We start from the raw sequence: 14,712 nt of genomic DNA, 5'->3' as shown, positions 1-14,712 counted from the left end.
TTAAGCTGCCATGCTTAAGATAGGCACAGACCGCCACAAAAAGGACATTTTCAACCAACTTTTCTAAAACAAGACTTTTTTTTTTTTGCCTTTTGCTTCTAACTCTCTCCACCTCCCCAACATACCACACATAAATGCCCGGTTTAGTATCTACAGCTAGAAAGATGCTGAAAATAGAAGCTCACAACTAACTGAATTAGCCCGGTCCTAGACACCTAAAAGCAATTTAGCTCATTTGACACCTCTAAGTTGAATAATTCCCACCCTTTGCTGAAAAAATTAAAATGTTACTAAATATAAGATAGATAATAAACAGAGTAGGAGTATTAGGTAGAAGAGTTTATTTAAAAAAGGTAATTAAATAGACTATATAACCAGAAATAAGGCTGGGTTTCAGGAAACCAGGAGACCCCCCCCCATACACACAAGATCTTTTGCCAATATCTAATTAACCTAAATATTACAAACAAGAATGAAAGAGGTAGCACACACTTCCCGCTCCCTTTTTTGAAACTTTGGGTGACAGTAAGAGATACATGGAAGAGAGATCACCACTGTGAAGTTATTGGGGAGTCCCACAGTGCCTCGCAGGCTGGGCCTCTCTGCTGGAGCTCTGCACGCCACCTCCGCGTCCTGCCTAGCCACATACTTCCGCCACTGTGTCAGGGGCTAAGGCGGGAAGCACAGAAGGCGCCAGTTTGGAGGGAAGTGAGCCCGAGCCCCGGGGCGGGACTACATTTCCCAGGGGCCCTGGACTTCCCCCGGAAGTGGAGCCGAGGCTTCCACTTCTGTCCTAGGAATGAGACTGGAGAGGCGAACTGGCGCCAAAGAGGCTCTGACAAAATGGCCGGGCTTCCCGGATCATTAAGGAAAACCGAGCGTTTGTTCGCAGAACCAGATGAGAGCGAAGCCCCTTTATTTTTGTATGATTATTATTGACCCCCAGAATTCCCCTTTGAGGGAAGGACTTTTAATTTTAAAATATTCCTTCCAAAAGAATACCCAGTGGCAGCACCCAAAATACTTTCCATAATCGAAATTACCCATTCCAATGTATCAGTTGGGAAGAATATGTTTAGGTATTATGAGAGGAAAGTGGCCCCACACTGCAGATTCACGCAGTTTTGCTATGGATCCAAGTAGCTGGGCACTGGAACATCAAAAAACAAAAAAACAACAAAAAACCCCTAGAACAAGAGCACAGACTGGGCTAAAAGCAACAAGTAACATTTTAGTAGATTCAATCAAGAGCGCATCACTTCTGTCGAGACTTTTGTTTGCAATTAGTGAGCACAGGTTTAGAAACATTACAGAATAAAATCCCAGACATCAGTGATTAAATGCACATTAGCAAATCTGTCTTGTCCTGACTTGCTATTTATTGTAAAGCATGAGCAGAGGCTAGGAGATCTGATTGTTGGGAAACGTTTAAAAATGGCTTTATTCACTTTCCCCTGCACGGTTTAAATACAAAGTACTGCGAAGTAGTTGTCAGGATCAGCTGCAGGAGTATGAGTGTTTTTTTGTTTTGTTTTGTTTTTTTGAGGGGGAAGACAGTTTTAATTTTATGGGCTCCTCCCACCAGCACCCCCTTCTACAGTGATCTAATTAGGTCAGTTCTGTAGAATATGTTCTCTAACCAAGTCTAATTTTATTTAGATGATGTAGATGGACAAGTTTGTTTGAATCAAAATGGGAACTAATAACATTATGACTTTGCTGTCAAGTGCAGATTCCTCCGATCAATAAAAGCTTGTGACCATTTTGTGAGGTTTCTCTGGAAACTTCTGTCAATCTTACTATTTAAAACAACTTTTTTACGCTCACTTTGGCAGCACATAAATTGGAATAATACAGAGAAGATTAGCATGGTCCTGTTGAAGGATGACACACAAATTCATGAAACGTTCCATAGTTTTTAAAAAAGTTTTTATTTAGGATTCCAAAAATCGCATATATGCACAGTGTACTTTCAGCAGGGTCACCCTTCTATTATATCCCCTTAACCCCTCTCCCTCCCTTTAAAAAACACTATTTGGTGTTCCACCCCCACCCCCCTTTGGTACTGGGTTTGAACTCAGGACCTTGCACTTGCTAGGCAGTGCTCTACCACTTCAGCCATGCCCCCAGCCCTGGTGGAACACACTTTGATCTTCTTATGTCCCTCTGGTTCCAGTCATAACCCCAGTGTCCTTTTATCATTTTAGACCTAAAATCTTATGTTTTAATATTTTCTTTTTTTTTTTTAAATACTAAGGTTTGAACTCAGGGCTTCACACTTGCAAGGTAGATGCTCTACTGCCTGAGTCATGCCTCTGGCCCAGTATTTTGTTATTCTAAAAAAAGTTATTTGGGAACCTGAGTTCAAACCCCAGCCCACCAAAAAAAAAAGTTATTTTGGTGGTTCAGATGGTTTTATGACAAAGACAGAATGGAAATTTTCTGTGTCCCATACCATTCTTAGTAAGGCCTAGGTTTTTAGTGACTCTTTTATCTTTGCTTCAGCAAACTTGGATTGTTGGCAGTGACACTGAGACTCTTGCTAAGGCCACTATTTTATAAGCCCAACATTCCATCTTGCTCTAGTCATTTCACTGCTCTTGCCTACACTGTTCATTCTGCCAACTGCCAGCCTGCTCACTATACCTTCTCAGGTGTTGCAGTTTGTTCCTATTAACATGCCACATTATAAATGTGGACATTTCACTATTGACCATAAGCTTCCTCAAATCACTCACAATTAGTTCAAGTAAAACCAATACATGAATAGATGAGAAGAGACTACTGTTTTGTTTCTTGTCTAAGCTGGCTGAATTGTTAGGAACAAAATGTTTCCATGGCCGGGCAATGGTGGCTCACATCTGTAATCCTAGCTACTCAGGAGGCAGAGATAGGAGGATTGAAGCCAACCCAGGCAAATAGTTCTCGAGACCCAATTTCAAAAAAGCCCATCATGAAAAAGGACTGGTGGAGTGGCTCAAGGTGTAGGCCCTGAGTTCAAACCCCAGTACTGCAAAATGTTGCCATGTTTTCTCATAAACACTCAGAGCAAGGGAGTGCCACTTCTGTGTAGCACTCAAAAGCATTTTCCTGGGCCGAGCATGATCGTGTACAGCTGTAATCCCTGCATTTGGGAGGCTGAGACAGGAAAATCCCAAGTTGGACACCAGCCTGGGCTATACAGGAAGACCCTGTCTCAAAATAAATAAATAAATAAAAGGGGGAGAGGAGTAGGAAGTTTCCTTTTAGATAAAAATGGATTCCTCTTTAAAAGATACATGTTATTTCAAAACAGCCACCAAGAACCTGACATGTATCCCACATAGCAGCTGTCTTCAGAATCATAAACATTTGTTCAGACTCAATGGCAACACACACATACAAAGATTATATTTGCAAAAAGTGACATTTGTCATTACAAATAGGTAACATTCAGGCCCAAATCAAATATTTCAAAAAATGAAATGATAACTAATAATTAAAATAGGAAGAGAGGCCCTGGGATCAATACCTAGCACCAAAAAGGCAAGAAAGATAGGAAAGTCCAGCCAGGCAAGGTGGCTAACACTTATAATCCTAGTTATTTGGGAGGCTGAGATTGGGAGGATAGAGGTCTGCAGCCAGCCAGGGCAAATAGTTCAAGACCCCCATCTCCAAAATAACCGGAACAAAATGTACTGGAGGTGTGGCTGAAGTGGTAAAGTGCCTGCTTTACAAATGTGAAGCCCTGAACTTAAACCTCAGTCCCACCAAAATATTAAAAAAATGAAATTACCAGAGCAAATGGACTGGAGGGGTGGTTCAAGCCCTGACGTGCCTACTTTGCAAGCAGGAAGCCCTGAGTTCAAACTGCAGTTCCACCAAAAAAAAAAAAAAATTGAAAGTCCAGCCTCAACAGTAATCAGAGAAATGTATCTAAATAAAGATCATTGTTTTACATATCAAGTCAGCAAAAATGAACAAAATTTAAGTGCTTAAATAACTGGATGCAAAGATTAATGCAATTAGGGTATTTATAGTGTTCAAACCTTTGATGAATAATTCCAATTTTGGAACTCTAGTTTATGAAGAAACAGAAAAAAACTAAATGAAAAGACACTCATTACATAATTAAAAATACTGAAAAATTTTTTCACATTACAGAATTATGAGACCATTAAATGACAATTATACAGAATGTTCAACATGGAAATACACATATTATGTTAAACACAAAATGTACTAAAAATACATGCATATATATGGGAAAATGCAAAGACAATGAAAAGCAATACATTTACTAACAATGGTTATCTCTGGGTGGTGAAATTATGGATCTTTTTCCCCCTTACTGGATGGTTATCCTCAGGCAAAGCTACAATGATTATTTGCCAAATTTCTTGATTGAGGGAACTATTCAAATACAAGAAAATTAACAAAACCTGGAGATAGATTTGACCATGGTTTCAAATCTCTACTAATCAAAAATTTTTAAAAAATGAAAAGGCAAACAGTAACCTCAAGTAGGTATTCACATTACAGAAATCTGAAGTCTCTCTTTATAGAACATTCTATAAGATAACAATAATCACTAAACTTAAAACTCCAACAGATAAATCAGTAAGATACCAACCATCATCACATGAAAATAAAATTCAGAAACAGAGGAAAAACTAATTCAATCTCACTAATAACCAAAAAAAAGAAAAAATGGTTTTTATTCATTTTAAAAGTTTTTTAAAAAAATATTGAATACTTATGTTAGGAAAAATTGGTAAAACCTTTCTGGGAAGAAATTTGGTAATATATACTGAGTGTTAAAAATGTTCATACCTTTTGATGTAGTAATTCCAGTTCAATGAATGTATCCTAACAGATTAATAAAAGAAATACTTGTATTTTTTTCAGTCTTTCATTATAAGAAAAAAGGGCAATAATGTTTATTTACTTCTAGACATATGAATGACCATACCAAAGCATTAATAATGGATTTTTTTAAATCTCTGCTGCAGCCAAGACTGGTTGTTTTACAGCTGTAGACAAGATCACAAATCAGGCAAAAACAAGAAGGGTGTGTCGAGCCTGCCGCAGTCCGCCATTTTAGGCCCTCTGCAGAACAACAACAAAAAAAAAAAACACGAGAAAAATGTAGATAACCACAGCCCAGGAGGCTCCAAATCAGTAATTCTTTACTGTTTATCTCCCTCTACTAGGCACTGAATTAAAAGCAGTAAACAGGTTTCCTTTGTTAATGCCTCGCGTTTTGTGATTTTAAACAAAAACTGAAATCCTTAGGAAAGTCTCGTTTAAACGTGCCCTCCCTCCCCCATTTTAGGGAATAAGCATACTGTTTTTAGGAGCACTGGAATCTGGAGCCATATTCCCTGGATAAAAATCCAGTCTCAACCATTCAACTAGCTTTCATAAATTTCTTACTTACAAAAAATGCATAAAGCAGTTTCTATTTTATAGGCTTGTGGAGACTACTAAATGAGTTAAAGCATATGTAAAAGCACGTGGTCAGTACATTGCACCAGTAAATGCTATGGGCATAGAAAGTTAACTATTACAGACATATACACCCAAAGAAGAAAGGGGACCAGCATATCGTCTCCTCACTTTAGAATCCTGTGCATTTCCACTACATATTTATAAGTGCAAAATGTTTGTTTTACGTTTAACATTAGATCGTCACTGGCGAATCTTCAGCCACTACAGTACAGCTGCCTAAAAAAGAAAAAAAAAAAAAAAAACCCACTCCAGTCTCCCCCTAAATGAAACCGTGTAGAAAGTTTCTCAGAAGTGTCTAAGTCAGGTCGCGTTTATGCCACCTTTAAGTACTTTTCAGTCTCTCCATGCCAGTGAGTCTCAGCCATTTGCCCTGAACCCCGGTTTCCAAAAGTGTTAAGGATTTGGAAACACAGCCAAATCTCGAGAGGAAGTTGAGGGTTTTCGACCAATATAAATAGGTTCCCTCACATAAACAGAACACTACCGTGTTCTGCTACCTGGTACTCTGATGGGATGAAGAAATGTGTCCGGATTCAAAAATCGGCAAGTCAGATTTAGATCGCCTCCCGAATTTAGATTGCCGGAATGTGGCCGGTCTCTTAAATCCTGACTTTTTATGCATTCCCTACACTCAGCGAGCCGCCGAAACCTTTTAAAGAGTCATTGTTTCCTTTGCCTTTTTAATCCCACGTTAACGGACAGGTCAGTAAGAGGCTAAGATTCTGGGTTAATTTACAGTGGATTTGGCCACAGAATAGAAGAACTCCAACTCGAATTCATCCGTTCACCAAGTAGGAAGGTAGATTTACTTCTCTGTGGGCCCTCCTTGCCCAAAATGGCGAAAGACAACTTACCGAACCCTCGCCATTTTGTAACCTTAATTAGCAGAACGCTGCGCGCCTCTCTCCCTCCCGGCTATTCCATCAGAAACACGCATGCGCGCCTTTTCCTCCCAACGGTTGAACTCAACGGTCACCATGTTGTCTCAAATAGGCATGCGCACATTCCTGTCCCTTACCCCACCCCTCCGCCGCTGGTGCAAATTTGCATTTTTCAATGCACATGCGTGTTTTTCCCATTTCGACCTTCCACCCCGTCCTCCAGCCTTGCGTCTGCTTGCCAGTCTCTCTCTGGCGCCACTGGAGCCCCTCCCCTCACGTCAGGCGCTCTCAAAAGTACTTGAGCGCCGCCGCCCGGCGCCGCGTTTGCTCCCAGCTTCTATGCGCTGTGTGTCTGTTCTCCCCTCTCTCCCTAACCAAGTCTGTTTTATGTGTGCACACACACATATATAGGCATATACACACATATGCCTAACGATGTCTAGACGTGTTTCTTACCAGTTGTGCCACAATGCCCAAAAAATCATTACCAGCCTTCCTAATATATTTAAGTGTGATAAACTACGGAAAATGGAATAAGGGAAAAAGAAGGCGTTGCAGGAGATCGGAGCATATTCCATATCCAAATGGAATCCACCCCGACACCTAGGGAGTAGCTAGAGTATCCTAGAATGTATTAAGGCCGCCAACCTGAACAAAGGCAAAGGAAGATCGTATAAACCATCGGATGGGCCGAATCCTAAAGCCTCACCCTATAGCTACACTTAGTACAAATGAGGAACCCCCAAATTTTAAAACAGGGGACGTTATGCAAAATGCCGATGCTCAGGGGTCTGCATCTTTCATTTCTTCTAAAGGTCTGAGGCCCGTACTCCATTTTCCCCCCCTCCCGTCAAATGGGAGAATGCACGAATTAAAGATCTCCCTGGCCCAAGTTCCCTCCGCCGCCCTCCACGTTATGTTCCTGCCCTTCGTCGTTCCTTTACCTCCTGGCAGAATCGAGTGTTGTAGAAAGAATTCTTAGTGCCGGCAATGCCGAGATTGTGGAGAGAGCAGAGGTACAGAAAGAGAGGTGCCTGGGTGGCGGCAGCAGCAGGCCTCTGCGGCAGTAAACACAAGGAAGGAAACCTGCCATACCTCCAGCCGCAGCGCTGATGCCAGAAACCCACAGCCGCTCCTGAAGCGCTGCAGTGTGCTCCAGGCGCATGCGCCACGCTCTCACCAGTCCTCCAACCCCCCCGCGCCTGTCTCTTTCTAACCCTTTGCAGTCGCCTCAGTCCCCTCAGCCGCCTTCGCTCTTTCCTCACTACTCAGTTCTCTAACTCACTCTGCTTCTTTCACCTTTCCGCTCCTCTCGTTTACACCGGCCTCCACCACTATTCCTTCCCCAGCCGATCCATCTGTCGTCAATCTCTCTCCGAGTCTTTCTAGCTCACTATTCCGTTGCAAAGTTTGACTACCTTTATTCTTCCTGTTATCCTTCTAGTCCTTCCTGCCGGTCAACAGTACTGCTAGGCCTCCTGCTGTGCCGGACAATCCAAAAAAAAATTTTTTTTAAAGCTTGCAAAAACAGTTAAGAAAAAAAAAATAGAGCTATGGATGTAGCTAAATGGAATAGTTCTTGCCTAGAGGTCCCAGATTGAGCCATAGCACGGGGGGGGGGGGGAAGGAAAGTATTACATCCACACAATCTTCTCCAAAACAGCTCTCAGGTAGGGTTAGGCAAACCGACTGCCTTGTTAATAATGACCCACGGAGAAGACCTCTAAACAGGGAGCCAAAAAACGGTGTAACAAGCAAAACCACAGTAAAGGGGTTCAATCAGTTTGGGACAAAAGGCAGTACGGCAAGAGTCTTTTCTCTTCCCAACCTGGTATTGTCTGGATATTAAAAATACTGCTCAAGATCCTTCACTACAAGGCTTGTTCCTGTCTGGTGAATACTCAAGTATTAATTTTAACAGAAGTGGTGTAATTTATTCAAAGAGCTCTGAAATAGATTTCTTTTTATTTTTTAATTTTAAAAAATTTTAATTTTAATTTTATTTTATGGTTTTTACATTTACTCACTTGTGTACATTATTTGGGCCACCTCCCTCCCAAATAGATTTCTTTACATCCGAAGAGGATACTGTTACTTTATTACTTTAAGAGAAAATTACATAATATATACGCATAAATGGAAAAATGAATTTATTTGCAGTTTTTACAGACTGGGGAGAGACAAATTCTCAGTGTGTCTCTGCCTTGGAACCAACGTTACAACTTATAGAAAAGATGAAACAAAAGCCAGGAAATATGCATATGGAGATTTAGCTGAGTGTGGGCCCCAGTTACAGGACCTGAGAGACTAGTTTTTCTCTTGGAGCCAAGGTTCTTGGGTGGGCCATTTGCATTCCCAGCTGGTATTTCCTGTAGGGATCTTAAACTCTTAGGGCCACCTTACAATTCCCCCTTTTCTTATCCATTCCTTCTTATCCATTGAAACACTGTGTCATCTAGTCAGCTGTCTATCGTTGGATTGGTGAGTGGATTCCACCAAGGGTACCTGACGTTTATAACTTAAAAAAGGAACCATATACTTGTCCCTAAAGACATATCAAGAGCAGAATACAAGTAGAAGCCAAATCATGAAATATCTAGTTGCTCCACCTAGTGGAAAGATAAGGAACCTGTGTAAGAATCCTCTGATCCTTTACACTCTAGTTACTGTTTTTTGGTAGGACATTCTGATCTTGACATTTCTCCCCCTTGTCGCTGAACAAACTTTTTCTCTGAGGGTAGAGGAAAAGGCAATGTAAAGGAAAAACCACAGTTAGCCAAATTTGATCAACAAAAGAGTTTACCTGGAGTCCACTATTAAAGTTGTACTCATGCAGAATTTTCACAGGCCACAGTTACAAAGTTAAAACCTATTTGTCTGTAAAAAAAAAAAAAAAAAAGCTTAGTTCTGTTAGAAAATTACATTTAAGAATGCTTTTTGCTAGATTACCATTCAAAGAGAAAGCACATTATTTTACATTTAACAAATTGTAAAAACAAATAGATGCCAGTCATGGTGGCTTATATCTATAATCCCAACTACTCAGGAAGATCTGAGACCAGTATGGGCAAAAAATTAGTGAGACACCCCCCCCACCCCCGCCATCTCAACAAACAAGCCTGGAGTGGTGGTATGCATTGTAAACCCAGTTACTAGTTACTCAGGGGGCGTAGGTAGGAGAATCTCTGAGGCCAGCCCAGGCAAAAACTTGATGCCCTATTGAAACAGTAACTAAAAGGAAAAAAGTAGAAAGATACACTAGAGATCACCTCAAAAGTTTCAAGTTAGATTGGGGGCATGGCTGCCTTGCAAGTGGGAGGCCCTGAGTTCAAACCCAAATACTGCTAAAAAAAAAAAAATTCAAGTTAATCTTTTCCTAGTGTAAGGTAGCCACTAGCCTTGAGTGATGGATGAGGTAAGATACATAGATGAGGAGACAGGAAAATTATTTTCATAAATATCTAAAGGGCCAGACTTAGACATTAAAAAATAAAAACTAAAAGACCAAAACAGCTAGCCACCCCCTCCTATCTCCTTTTAAATCTTTAAGTTACAAGAACAGGGTTATCTATATTGTCTTTCTCTCTTTGAAATGTTAACAAGCTCCAAGGCTCCTTGGATGGGTGGAGGACCAAAAAGAATAAAAGACATGGCTAGCAAATGGAAGTTCTAAAACACACTTTTTGTCCCTGTGATTTGATGAGGACTGGTTGAGCCCTCCCTGTTTCAGCAGCTATCTCAGCCACTCAGATCCATTATCTTTGACCACGTGTATTCTCCCAGCTCTCCAAGAGTATAAGACTAAGAGATAAGTGCCATGATTTTGAGTCTTTACTCCCATTTCCTGCATGGGGACAGAAAATGTTTCTCTCTTTTGCTTCATTTCTCCCCACTGTTATTCTGTTATACTAAATTTCTTTTCTAATAAACTTTACTATTATTTTTACTACATTTTTGTATCTTGCTTGAATTCTTCTCTTGCTGGATGCAAGAACCAAGGCATTTACCAGCAATAAGCTTTCACTTAATACTAGAATTTTATTTTTCTGAAATTTTAATCAGTTGAAATATCAAGAATTGCATTTTAATAATTAAACTCAATTTGTGTTCTGTTTACAGCAACAACATATTTAGAATGCCTTAGGCACATACCACAGAACTGTAAAGACTTTGACTAGAGACTGTAAGAATTACTGATTATTTACCAATTCAGAACATAAATATACAAATTATGACATCTTAAATGTAGTTTGCAGCCAGGTGCTGGTAGCTCGCCTCTATAATCCTAGCTACTCAGGAGGCAGACATCAGGAGGATTGTGGTTCGAAGCCAGCCCAGGCAAATAGTTCTGTGAGACCCTATTTCGAAAAAACCCTTCACAAAAATAGGGCTAGTAGAGTGGCTCAAGATGAAGGCCTTGAGTTCAAGTCCCAGTACCTCAAAAAAATAAAAATAAAAATAAATACAATAAGTAAAAAATAAACTTCTGTTCATCAAAGATATCATTTAAGCTGGTGGCTCATGCCTGTATCTGAGCTACTCAGGAGGCAGAGATCAGGAGGATTGTGGTTCGAAGCTAGTTGGAGCAAATAGTTCTGCGAGACCCTATCTCGAAAAAACCCTTCACAAAAAAAGGGCTGGTGGAGTGGCTCAAGGTGTAGGCCCTGAGTTCAAACACCAGTACCACAAAAAAAAAAATGTGCTTTGCAATACATCTTAGTTTTCAGGGGTTTACAAACAATACAATTGAGAAAACCTCTTTAAAATAGCAAGTCCTGGGCTGGTGGTGTAGCTCAAGCTGTAAAATATCTGCTTTGCAAGCATGAGGCCATGAGTTTAAACCCCAATACCACCGAAAAAGAATATGTGTGCGTGTATGTGTGTGTGTGTGTGTGCTCCTATCTTTAAAATAACCAAAGGAAAAAGGACTAGGGTCATGGCTCAAGTGGTAGAATGACTTCTTAGCAAACATAGTCCTGACCTCAAATTCCAGTACTGCAAAAGAAAAAGACAACAGTCATGGGCAGATTATTAGGACTATCAGGCTGTTAAATTTCTGCCGATAAAACACCATCTATTATGAAACAATAGTAGATTATTTAACCAGTCATAAACTAAACTTCCTTCAAAAGACCATAAAACAGGCAGATGCTTAAATTTTACTTTTCTTAAGATTTAATTTCCCCAAGCAAAAAAAAAAACTAGTAGCACAAAACAAAAGAAATTATCTTTTTATATCTGGTGTTGGGGTTTGAATGCCGGGCCTCACACTTGCTGGGCAGGTACTCTACCACTTGAGCCACTCTACCAGGCCAAGAAATTAGCATGGTATACAAAAAGCCAGTTCTTTTGTAAACTTTATCTGGAGCAGATGAATATTTTTAAAAAGCCTCATTCTAAACATAAATAAATTCTCAGGGTCTTGTGCTTGCTAGGCAGGTGTTCTATCACACGAGCTACGTACCAGCCTAAGTTCTGATTTTATATCTGTGCATTAACTTTTGATCTTAGAAAACTCAATAAATAACCCTTTAATTATAGCCAACTTAATTACATATAAATCTTCTCTCATAAGATTTATCTTAGGGCTGATGGAGTGGCTCAAGTGCTAAGAGTGCCTGCCTTACTATACTTTTATTTATTTTAGAATGTATTCCTTTTACTTGTCAAAAAAAAAAAGGTCACTGTAAGACAATATGCTGAACTCAGTCTTAGAAAGACATTTTTGTTTTTCTGCAAAGGCCCATTAATTAAACAAAACAACAATAATAACTAGTACTTTCTCTCTCAAATTTGCCTTGCCAAATTGCAGACAGGCCTAAATTTGACACGGAGCTGGTCCTAACTCCCAAATCACTACCATTACAAAGAAAGAAAACAACTGAGGGGGTTGCAAGTATAATTCAGTGGTAGAACACTTGCCTAGCACTCACAAGGCCCTGGGCTTCATATTGGCACTGCAAAACAACTATTTTCTTAGAGCCTAGTAATTTTTCCACGTTTGTGCTAGTAGACTCTGGCACAGGAAGAATTGATGTGTTCTTTGTGACTCTGAAGAAGAAGGCAATGAAAAAAGGAATGGCTGACAAGATGCTACGGTAATGAACTCATGTTAATAAAAGCCATGATTTCATGGCTAAAGGTTAGTTTGAGTATGAACAAAATGGCTAAGAGACCAAGAAACAGAATTGATCTGATTACTGACTCCATAAGAAATTATGCAAACACTGACTTTTTTTTTAATGGGACAGGTAGCCCAGGCTAGCCCAGAACTCATAATCCTCTTGCCTCAGCCTCCCATATACTAGGATTTCAGTAGTGTACCACCATGCCTGGCTTTGGCTGAACTTTTACAACAAAATTTAGTCATGCCTAGTGCTGTAATATACCTACTCTTCTGACTGGGCAATAAAGACACCTGATTATAAAAGAAACAAGTGTCATTTAAGAGGATGTGTGCGTCTCTTGGATCACACAGCTGGCTGTCAAGATGGCTTTGCAAAAAGACAAGAAGCCTAAAAGGTTAAATCTGGAAGTATAATTTGGACCTTACTCATCCAGTAGAAGATGGAATTTTTGATTCTGGAAATTTTGGTACCTTCTCTAGTGAATATCTAGGATTTTCTTCCCTAATTTTGCATTTTTTCTGTTTTAAAACAGGAACAATTTCTTCAGGAGAAGGTTGAAGTCAATGGAAAAACTGGTAATCTCAGGAATGTTGTTCAAATTGAACACTTCAAAAATAAAATCATAGTTGTTTCTGAAAAACAGCTCTCTAAATGTATTTGAAATACCTTACCAAGAAAAACCTTCAGAAGAATAATCTTCTAGATTGGCTTCAGGTGGTTGCATCTGACAAGGAGACATATGAACTTCGTTATTTCCACATTAGTCAAGATGAAGATGGATCTGAATCTGAGGACTAGGTAGGTGGTCTCCTCTTACAGGGCTTTTTTTTGGTGGTGGGAGGGCATACGGTACTGGAGTTTGAACTCAGTGTCTCATACTTGCTAGGCAGGCGCTCTACCACTTGAGCCTCTCTGCCAGCCCTTTTTTGTGTTGGGTATTTTTGATAAAGGGTCTCTGAAAATATTTGCCCAGGGCTGGCTTGGAACCTCATTCCTCCTGATCTCTGCCTCCCCAGTAGCTAGGATTACTTGTGTGAGCCACCAGCGCTTGGCTAAGGCTTTGCTTTTTAATGAAAAGTATACATGAGAAGCATTGCCAAATAGACTTAGTTTCATCAATGAATAAAAATCATTGTACTCAAAAAAAAAGAAAAGAGGCCATGTGTGATTTTAAGGAAGTTATACTTTTGGAGATATTTGTATCATTCAGGATTCAGTGCAATGAGCAGTAAACATTTCTGGGTTTTAGGTGCAGGGAGAAATTTAATATAGAAATTGGGTGCTTACAAATTACTTGGAATTAAAAGAGGAATACATTCTAGGAAGATATCAAGGAATGACTCCCACAAAAGATCAAACTGACCAACCAGAGTTGCTAGTTATCAATGAGGCTACAACAGATCCATGAATTGAAGACCACATCTAGAGACCTGTTATCAAGGGAACTGAATGGCAAACAGAAAACCCACTGCTGCTGCTGCTGCCACAACCATAACTGATTATGGGCATATGATGTTAGAGAATGAACATTAAAATGCTTTTCTGAAACCAGAATCTTCTTGTGCCATCAGGGTCTGCTGTGCTGGCTAAGTCACAGCAGAGAGTTACCAGTTCACCCAGAATTCTTTGTCTCATGAATGTGAAAAAATGCAATACATGGAAAACAGAGGGTGAGTATATAGGCAAGTTTATTAAGAAAAAGGGACAGGGTGGTGGGAAGGAAAAAAACAAAAAAGAAAAAGGGACAAAGCTCTCAGGTGAGACACGGAGGGGTCCCGAATGGTTTGTCAGAGAAGTGATTTGGTCTAAGGTTTTTATCCATTTACCCCAGAGCCTTGCTCAAGGTCTATGTTAATTAGGTGTGCAGAAAGCAGCATTCTGGTTGGCTGTGCCTGCGAAGTTCTGATTGGTTGTGTCCTTTAAACCATGGGGGTTTGAAATTCCTACTAATCCTCCTAGGATCTTCATCCTGTTCATCCTGCTTTTTCTTCTTTTTTTGAGACAGTGAGACAGGGTCTTATATAGCCAGGTTGGCCTGGTTGGCCTTGAACTTGGTATCCTACTGAGTTCTGGGATTACAGGGAGTGTCACTACAAGAGAGTGGTTGATTCTAATTGGTATAAACCTCTCTGCTTCCACAAACTATGGCTGCGAGGGAATATCAAAAGTGAAATCTTGAGTTTCCAAATTCTCAAACATGGAGAAATAAAGAA

General features: G+C 40.0%; 2 pseudogenes; both read left to right on the top strand.

Annotated features, from left to right (window-relative positions):
* Positions 1–1,821: 1,821 nt before the first annotated feature.
* LOC141420068 (U6 spliceosomal RNA) lies at positions 1,822–1,919 on the top strand (annotated as a pseudogene).
* A 10,942-nt stretch (positions 1,920–12,861) lies between these two features.
* LOC109675822 (ribosomal protein eL22-like) lies at positions 12,862–13,297 on the top strand (annotated as a pseudogene).
* Positions 13,298–14,712: the final 1,415 nt, after the last annotated feature.

This window comes from Castor canadensis, chromosome X (genome assembly GCF_047511655.1).
Source record: "Castor canadensis chromosome X, mCasCan1.hap1v2, whole genome shotgun sequence".
In the NCBI taxonomy this organism is placed as follows: Eukaryota; Metazoa; Chordata; class Mammalia; order Rodentia; family Castoridae; genus Castor; species Castor canadensis.
This window is presented reverse-complemented; position numbering and strand designations above follow the sequence as displayed.